This window comes from Syngnathus typhle, linkage group LG12, assembly GCF_033458585.1.
Source record: "Syngnathus typhle isolate RoL2023-S1 ecotype Sweden linkage group LG12, RoL_Styp_1.0, whole genome shotgun sequence".
NCBI lineage: Eukaryota > Metazoa > Chordata > Actinopteri > Syngnathiformes > Syngnathidae > Syngnathus > Syngnathus typhle.
Window position 1 is genome coordinate 10180073 of NC_083749.1, and position 5000 is coordinate 10185072.

The 5000-nt window shown below is 36.6% G+C and overlaps 13 non-coding genes across 13 annotated transcripts in view; all 13 read left to right on the forward strand.

Annotated features, from left to right (window-relative positions):
* Nucleotides 1-30, forward strand: part of LOC133164577 (5S ribosomal RNA) — a 119-nt gene extending 89 nt beyond the window's left edge. Inside the window, exon 1 of the ribosomal RNA XR_009717070.1 lies at nucleotides 1-30. This exon is cut by the window's left edge and continues 89 nt beyond it. This is a non-coding gene — a ribosomal RNA (5S ribosomal RNA).
* A 225-nt stretch (nucleotides 31-255) lies between these two features.
* On the forward strand, nucleotides 256-374 carry LOC133164618 (5S ribosomal RNA). The gene has a single exon (XR_009717109.1). It is a non-coding gene; the product is annotated as a 5S ribosomal RNA (ribosomal RNA).
* A 229-nt stretch (nucleotides 375-603) lies between these two features.
* LOC133164855 (5S ribosomal RNA) lies at nucleotides 604-722 on the forward strand. Its single transcript, XR_009717337.1, has one exon. It is a non-coding gene; the product is annotated as a 5S ribosomal RNA (ribosomal RNA).
* A 329-nt stretch (nucleotides 723-1051) lies between these two features.
* On the forward strand, nucleotides 1052-1170 carry LOC133164871 (5S ribosomal RNA). Its single transcript, XR_009717352.1, has one exon. It is a non-coding gene; the product is annotated as a 5S ribosomal RNA (ribosomal RNA).
* A 311-nt stretch (nucleotides 1171-1481) lies between these two features.
* On the forward strand, nucleotides 1482-1600 carry LOC133164589 (5S ribosomal RNA). The gene has a single exon (XR_009717081.1). It is a non-coding gene; the product is annotated as a 5S ribosomal RNA (ribosomal RNA).
* Nucleotides 1601-1825: 225 nt separating this feature from the next.
* LOC133164735 (5S ribosomal RNA) lies at nucleotides 1826-1944 on the forward strand. Its single transcript, XR_009717220.1, has one exon. It is a non-coding gene; the product is annotated as a 5S ribosomal RNA (ribosomal RNA).
* A 229-nt stretch (nucleotides 1945-2173) lies between these two features.
* LOC133164856 (5S ribosomal RNA) lies at nucleotides 2174-2292 on the forward strand. The gene has a single exon (XR_009717338.1). It is a non-coding gene; the product is annotated as a 5S ribosomal RNA (ribosomal RNA).
* A 325-nt stretch (nucleotides 2293-2617) lies between these two features.
* LOC133164752 (5S ribosomal RNA) lies at nucleotides 2618-2736 on the forward strand. Its single transcript, XR_009717237.1, has one exon. It is a non-coding gene; the product is annotated as a 5S ribosomal RNA (ribosomal RNA).
* Nucleotides 2737-2989: 253 nt separating this feature from the next.
* LOC133164914 (5S ribosomal RNA) lies at nucleotides 2990-3108 on the forward strand. Its single transcript, XR_009717393.1, has one exon. It is a non-coding gene; the product is annotated as a 5S ribosomal RNA (ribosomal RNA).
* Nucleotides 3109-3409: 301 nt separating this feature from the next.
* LOC133164916 (5S ribosomal RNA) lies at nucleotides 3410-3528 on the forward strand. The gene has a single exon (XR_009717395.1). It is a non-coding gene; the product is annotated as a 5S ribosomal RNA (ribosomal RNA).
* Nucleotides 3529-4133: 605 nt separating this feature from the next.
* On the forward strand, nucleotides 4134-4252 carry LOC133164917 (5S ribosomal RNA). Its single transcript, XR_009717396.1, has one exon. It is a non-coding gene; the product is annotated as a 5S ribosomal RNA (ribosomal RNA).
* Nucleotides 4253-4561: 309 nt separating this feature from the next.
* On the forward strand, nucleotides 4562-4680 carry LOC133164918 (5S ribosomal RNA). The gene has a single exon (XR_009717397.1). It is a non-coding gene; the product is annotated as a 5S ribosomal RNA (ribosomal RNA).
* A 273-nt stretch (nucleotides 4681-4953) lies between these two features.
* LOC133164764 (5S ribosomal RNA) overlaps nucleotides 4954-5000 on the forward strand; it is a 119-nt gene continuing 72 nt past the window's right edge. Inside the window, exon 1 of the ribosomal RNA XR_009717248.1 lies at nucleotides 4954-5000. This exon is cut by the window's right edge and continues 72 nt beyond it. This is a non-coding gene — a ribosomal RNA (5S ribosomal RNA).

A 5000-nucleotide genomic window follows, 5' to 3' on the forward strand; every position in this document is an offset into this window, starting at 1 on the left:
ACCGCCTGGGAATACCAGGTGCTGTAAGCTTTATTTATTTATTTATTTATTTATTTATTTATTTACTTACTTACTTACTTACTTACTTACTTACTTACTTACTTACTTACTTACTTACAACACCCATTACGTATGGCATTCGGAAACTGCAAGCCGAGTTTAAACTCCGACATTGAAATTATAACCCGCGTTTCCAACCTAGTGGCGTCATCCGTAGCATTATATATAAAATGCGCGATTTTTAATGTGATCACGGCTTACGGCCATACTACCCTGAAAACGCCCGATCTCGTCCGATCTCGGAAGCTAAGCAGGGTCGGGCCTGGTTAGTACTTGGATGGGAGACCGCCTGGGAATACCAGGTGCTGTAAGCTTTATTTATTTATTTATTTATTTATTTATTTATTTATTTACTTACTTACTTACTTACTTACTTACTTACTAACTTACTTACTTACTTACTTACAACACCCATTACGTATGGCATTCGGAAACTGCAAGCCGAGTTTAAACTCCGACATTGAAATTATAACCCGCGTTTCCAACCTAGTGGCGTCATCCGTAGCATTATATATAAAACGCACGATTTTTAATGTGATCACGGCTTACGGCCATACTACCCTGAGAACGCCCGATCTCGTCCGATCTCGGAAGCTAAGCAGGGTCGGGCCTGATTAGTACTTAGATGGGAGACCGCCTGGGAATACCAGGTGCTGTAAGCTTTATTTATTTATTTATTTATTTATTTATTTATTTATTTATTTATTTATTTATTTATTTATTTATTTATTTATTTATTTATTTATTTATTTACTTACTTACTTACTTACTTACTTACTTACTTACTTACTTACTTACTTACTTACTTACTTACTTACTTACTTACTTACTTACTTACTTACTTACTTACTTACAACACCCATTACGTATGGCATTCGGAAACTGCAAGCCGAGTTTAAACTCCGACATTGAAATTATAACCCGAGTTTCCAACCTAGTGGCGTCATCCGTAGCATTATATATAAAACGCACGATTTTTAATGTGATCACGGCTTACGGCCATACTACCCTGAGAACGCCCGATCTCGTCCGATCTCGGAAGCTAAGCAGGGTCGGGCCTGGTTAGTACTTGGATGGGAGACCGCCTGGGAATACCAGGTGTTGTAAGCTTTATTTATTTATTTATTTATTTATTTATTTATTTATTTATTTATTTATTTATTTATTTATTTATTTATTTACTTACTTACTTACTTACTTACTTACTTACTTACTTACTTACTTACTTACTTACTTACTTACTTACTTACTTACTTACTTACTTACTTACTTACTTACTTACTTACAACACCCATTACGTATGGCATTCGGAAACTGCAAGCCGAGTTTAAACTCCGACATTGAAATTATAACCCGAGTTTCCAACCGTGGCGTCATCCGTAGCATTATATATAAAACGCACGATTTTTAATGTGATCACGGCTTACGGCCATACTACCCTGAGAACGCCCGATCTCGTCCGATCTCGGAAGCTAAGCAGGGTTGGGCCTGGTTAGTACTTGGATGGGAGACCGCCTGGGAATACCAGGTGCTGTAAGCTTTATTTATTTATTTATTTATTTATTTATTTATTTACTTACTTACTTACTTACTTACTTACTTACTTACTTACTTACTTACTTACTTACAACACCCATTACGTATGGCATTCGGAAACTGCAAGCCGAGTTTAAACTCCGACATTGAAATTATAACCCGCGTTTCCAACCTAGTGGCGTCATCCGTAGCATTATATATAAAATGCGCGATTTTTAATGTGATCACGGCTTACGGCCATACTACCCTGAAAACGCCCGATCTCGTCCGATCTCGGAAGCTAAGCAGGGTCGGGCCTGGTTAGTACTTGGATGGGAGACCGCCTGGGAATACCAGGTGCTGTAAGCTTTATTTATTTATTTATTTATTTATTTATTTATTTATTTACTTACTTACTTACTTACTTACTTACTTACTAACTTACTTACTTACTTACTTACAACACCCATTACGTATGGCATTCGGAAACTGCAAGCCGAGTTTAAACTCCGACATTGAAATTATAACCCGCGTTTCCAACCTAGTGGCGTCATCCGTAGCATTATATATAAAACGCACGATTTTTAATGTGATCACGGCTTACGGCCATACTACCCTGAGAACGCCCGATCTCGTCCGATCTCGGAAGCTAAGCAGGGTCGGGCCTGATTAGTACTTAGATGGGAGACCGCCTGGGAATACCAGGTGCTGTAAGCTTTATTTATTTATTTATTTATTTATTTATTTATTTATTTATTTATTTATTTATTTATTTATTTATTTATTTATTTATTTATTTATTTATTTATTTACTTACTTACTTACTTACTTACTTACTTACTTACTTACTTACTTACTTACTTACTTACTTACTTACTTACTTACTTACTTACTTACTTACTTACAACACCCATTACGTATGGCATTCGGAAACTGCAAGCCGAGTTTAAACTCCGACATTGAAATTATAACCCGAGTTTCCAACCTAGTGGCGTCATCCGTAGCATTATATATAAAACGCACGATTTTTAATGTGATCACGGCTTACGGCCATACTACCCTGAGAACGCCCGATCTCGTCCGATCTCGGAAGCTAAGCAGGGTCGGGCCTGGTTAGTACTTGGATGGGAGACCGCCTGGGAATACCAGGTGCTGTAAGCTTTATTTATTTATTTATTTATTTATTTATTTATTTATTTATTTATTTATTTATTTACTTACTTACTTACTTACTTACTTACTTACTTACTTACTTACTTACTTACTTACTTACTTACAACACCCATTACGTATGGCATTCGGAAACTGCAAGCCGAGTTTAAACTCCGACATTGAAATTATAACCCGAGTTTCCAACCTAGTGGCGTCATCCGTAGCATTATATATAAAACGCACGATTTTTAATGTGATCACGGCTTACGGCCATACTACCCTGAGAACGCCCGATCTCGTCCGATCTCGGAAGCTAAGCAGGGTCGGGCCTGTTTAGTACTTGGATGGGAGACCGCCTGGGAATACCAGGTGCTGTAAGCTTTATTTATTTATTTATTTATTTATTTACTTACTTACTTACTTACTTACTTACTTACTTACTTACTTACTTACTTACTTACTTACTTACTTACTTACTTACTTACTTACTTACTTACTTACTTACTTACTTACTTACTTACTTACTTACTTACTTACTTACTTACAACACCCATTACGTATGGCATTCGGAAACTGCAAGCCGAGTTTAAACTCCGACATTGAAATTATAACCCGAGTTTCCAACCTAGTGGCGTCATCCGTAGCATTATATATAAAACGCACGATTTTTAATGTGATCACGGCTTACGGCCATACTACCCTGAGAACGCCCGATCTCGTCCGATCTCGGAAGCTAAGCAGGGTCGGGCCTGTTTAGTACTTGGATGGGAGACCGCCTGGGAATACCAGGTGCTGTAAGCTTTATTTATTTATTTACTTACTTACTTACTTACTTACTTACTTACTTACTTACTTACTTACTTACTTACTTACTTACTTACTTACTTACTTACTTACTTACTTACTTACTTACTTACTTACTTACTTACTTACTTACTTACTTACTTACTTACTTACTTACTTACTTACTTACTTACTTACTTACAACACCCATTACGTATGGCATTCGGAAACTGCAAGCCGAGTTTAAACTCCGACATTGAAATTATAACCCGAGTTTCCAACCTAGTGGCGTCATCCGTAGCATTATATATAAAACAGGTGCTGTAAGCTTTATTTATTTATTTATTTATTTATTTATTTATTTATTTATTTATTTATTTATTTATTTATTTATTTATTTATTTATTTATTTACTTACTTACTTACTTACTTACTTACTTACTTACTTACTTACTTACTTACTTACTTACTTACTTACTTACTTACAACACCCATTACGTATGGCATTCGGAAACTGCAAGCCGAGTTTAAACTCCGACATTGAAATTATAACCCGAGTTTCCAACCTAGTGGCGTCATCCGTAGCATTATATATAAAACGCACGATTTTTAATGTGATCACGGCTTACGGCCATACTACCCTGAGAACGCCCGATCTCGTCCGATCTCGGAAGCTAAGCAGGGTCGGGCCTGTTTAGTACTTGGATGGGAGACCGCCTGGGAATACCAGGTGCTGTAAGCTTTATTTATTTATTTATTTATTTATTTATTTATTTATTTACTTACTTACTTACTTACTTACTTACTTACTTACTTACTTACTTACTTACTTACTTACTTACTTACTTACTTACTTACTTACTTACTTACTTACTTACTTACTTACTTACTTACTTACTTACTTACTTACTTACAACACCCATTACGTATGGCATTCGGAAACTGCAAGCCGAGTTTAAACTCCGACATTGAAATTATAACCCGAGTTTCCAACCTAGTGGCGTCATCCGTAGCATTATATATAAAACGCACGATTTTTAATGTGATCACGGCTTACGGCCATACTACCCTGAGAACGCCCGATCTCGTCCGATCTCGGAAGCTAAGCAGGGTCGGGCCTGTTTAGTACTTGGATGGGAGACCGCCTGGGAATACCAGGTGCTGTAAGCTTTATTTATTTATTTATTTATTTATTTATTTATTTACTTACTTACTTACTTACTTACTTACTTACTTACTTACTTACTTACTTACTTACTTACTTACTTACTTACTTACTTACTTACTTACTTACTTACTTACTTACAACACCCATTACGTATGGCATTCGGAAACTGCAAGCCGAGTTTAAACTCCGACATTGAAATTATAACCCGAGTTTCCAACCTAGTGGCGTCATCCGTAGCATTATATATAAAACGCACGATTTTTAATGTGATCACGGCTTACGGCCATACTACCCTGAGAACGCCCGATCTCGTCCGATCTCG